A 3,403-nucleotide genomic window follows, 5' to 3' on the forward strand; every position below is an offset into this window, starting at 1 on the left:
TCACAACGACGGGTCAGCTCAGAGCCCACAACACTGTAGATGCTGCACCGATCCGCCCGTCAATCTCACGTTCCATTCGTTCCTCACTCGTGAACAAGACCTCGAGATACTTGAACTCCTCCACTTGGGGAAGGATCTCATTCCTGACCCGGAGAGAGCATTCAACCTTTTTCCGACTGAGAACCATAGTCTCGGATTTGGAGGTGCTGATTCTCATATCAGATTCGAGGTGACGATAAGGTGAGCTGTCACCTTATCGTGGTGGGGGAGTTTGCATGCCCCAATGAGTCTGGGAGCTATGTTGCCCGGAGCTTCAAGCCCCTGGTAGGGTCACCCAAGTCAAACAGATCCTAGATGAGGGACCAGACAAAGAACAGCTCAAAAGATCACTTATGATGAAAAACAAATTTGGACGGCGTCATCCCTCGCCCAGATGTGGGTCACCGGGGCCTCCCCCTGGAGCCAGGCCCGGGCATGGGGCCAGGCAGTGAGCGCCTGGTGGCCGGGCCTGTGCCCATGGGGCTTGGGGTCGGGCATAGCCCGAACACATGACGTGGGTCCCCCTTCCGATGGGCTCACCACCTGTGGGAGGGGCCAAGGGGGGTGGGTGCAATGTGAGCTGGGTGGCAGCCGAAGGCGGAGGCCTTGGCGGTCTGATCCTTGGCTACCGAAGCTAGCTCTCGGGACGTGGAAGAAAATGCTATACGATTAAAAAAAAAAAAAAAAACTTCTCACAATCAACACAGCATCTACAGTACAACCATGCTTGGTAGTTGTAAGGTAATTGGAACCACCAATCATATTAATTTGTAAAAACGTAACATTTCACTCAAATAAATGATGTTCATTTTGTTCCTGTTTCAATTGAAAACAGATTTTAAGCTCATTATCACATAGTTTTTAGTGTTAAATGTTGACCTATTACAACTTCTTAATGATGTTTAGACAACACAATTTTCCTGATAGGTTAGGGAACAAAAACTACTGGGCCAGGATTAAAAAAATGCAGTTAAAATACACACTAACATACTGTTAATCCAACGGTTTCACCATCTTTACCTGGCATGTGACACTGAAGGCTGCCATCTGTTTTACATAGATAGCAGTGAGGTGGTGATGGTGATAGGCTTATGGTGGGCCTAGCTTCTGATGCAGAAGATGCAGCTTGGATAATTCCATTTGTGATTACTGATGACAGTCAAAATTGGGTGACAAAAAAAAACAGATGAACTGAAGAGGTCCCTGTAGGCCATGTAAGCAATTTGAGAGGTGAACGTTATCCATTGACAAAGCATGGGTTTGCCATTGACCTCTTTGGAGTCAGGAAGAGATGTATAATCAGAATTGTCTTAATTTCTTTTTATAAAAAATATTACCGATAACATTTTGGTTAAAAAAATAAAATAAAAAAAATAAAAAGGGTAACAAATGTCAGTGTATTTTAAAAATTTTTTTTTATTATTTTGTGCAAATCCAAGCATGTTACGTCAGTGATTGTTGAAAGCTTTGGCAGGCAGGAGATGCTAGATAAAGTCACAGCTACAAACAAAAATGTTGTGGACTGTGGAATGAAATAGTGAACCAGGCATACAATGACCTGAGTTTATGCTGTTTGCACTGATAAAAAAGGGATATGGAAAAAGTGAAAAAAACATGCATATGATAGGTTTGTCTACAAATTTGATACTTTCCTAAAATATAATCCTCACAACCTGTTTCAAGCCCATCCTGCTGAAGTAGCAAACTCACTTGAACTTTAATCTGACAAAACTCCGAGCTAAAAGGCTAACTCTTCTGTCTTTTTCTTCCTCTCCTCCTTTGTTTTCTCCATACTTCAGTTCTTCAAAACTGGATGGAAAAAAGTTTGGGTCAGCACGGCTGACAACAGAAAAGTCACCCATTGTTCCAAAACAAAGGACTGTGACAAATCCCTAACAAAACATGTGCGTATTGCACTCCAATGTACAATAGAGGACAAGATTGTACGTCAGCTTAATTTCCATTGTCAAGCTTCTCACTTGCAAAGTGCAGTCTGAAAAGCAATTACGTTCATCAGGGAGGCATAAGCGTGATTTGAAATTAATTCCTATTGTCAGGCAGATGGGGGGGAAACAAGCTTTATTTTTCTCCCCCCTGCTGGATGGACTGACTCAGTGAGACGAGTGAGCGGACACACTTGTCAAGAAATCTGTCACGTTATAAAGAATTTCCTTGCATTTTTTTATCTTCTCCGGCATCCTTTCTTACCACTTTTGAGCCATCATCAGCAATTTTATCCTGTAGTAATGCAAGTTCCATTTAAACCTAGTCAGGAATAGTCAGTTCTATACATTTGAAGCAAGTAGCACATCTGGATCACAGTGAAAATTGATTCAATGGGGGGTTAACACCACATCCAAGGTGTTAGTAAAATGCATCTATTTATAGCATCTGTGAGCAGAGATGAGTCATCCCAGTCCCAGCAGCAGACACCCATGGGTGTTTGCCACACTTGAATTCACTGGTGTTTTCACTTCATCTATTTTCATCCTACTTTTAGCATGTGATAGTATGTTCATACCTTGCAATAACTTCACAACCTTAAATGAAATATTACCTGATTCAAGTTCTACCCTAAATTTAAACAAAAGCTTCAGGTAGATGTAAATCTAATTTACTAGATGTCTGATAACGTTTGGGCCTGTTATCACACCACATTGCTCTTCGTTCACAGTTCCATCTGCACAGCTTACTTTGCCAGCTAATATTTATACAGCCACATGCTCCCGCAGATGTTACCCACATGTAGCAAGCTGTAATCAGATGCTAAGCGTGCTACCAAAGAGCAAGCTAAAAACCAGGAGGAGCCCCCCCATCTACCATCGCCTCATTTTCATCCTTTCAGGGAGCATTAAGCCCCATGTAGACTGCTATAAGCAGAATGAAGCCAAAGTCACAACTGAAAGGTTTTCTTATAAGTTTCTGTAGTCTGAAATACCACCAACAGGTAATCGTTTATCCTTCCTTTCTTTACCATTTATCATTTTCTCTACAACAACCCTCACCTATCCTTCCTCTCCTCCTTCTGAAAATAAATGTAGTTCCCTTTGCTCTGTCTCTCTTCACAAGATTTAGGGTAGCTATCTTCTGCTGAGCCATATGCCAGATGTTAACACCATGCAGACAGCACAGCAGCTATTAACGGCATGAGTCAACTTAGCAGCTGCTTCTATAAGTGTTAGCCACAGACTTGTCACCCTTGTACTTCAAAACCTTGTCAACATGTGACCTTAGAGTTGTGTACATAAACTGAGCCCGCAGCGACAGATGTCCCGTTATGATACCCATAGAGATGGACAGGGCCTTACAGTGTTATCGCCTACTCCTCTATCAGTGAAATTAGTAATTCCTAAGTCTTAGAGGG

This window comes from Leuresthes tenuis, unplaced genomic scaffold, assembly GCF_036924035.1.
Source record: "Leuresthes tenuis unplaced genomic scaffold, fLeuTen1.0.hap1 SCAF_23, whole genome shotgun sequence".
NCBI lineage: Eukaryota > Metazoa > Chordata > Actinopteri > Atheriniformes > Atherinopsidae > Leuresthes > Leuresthes tenuis.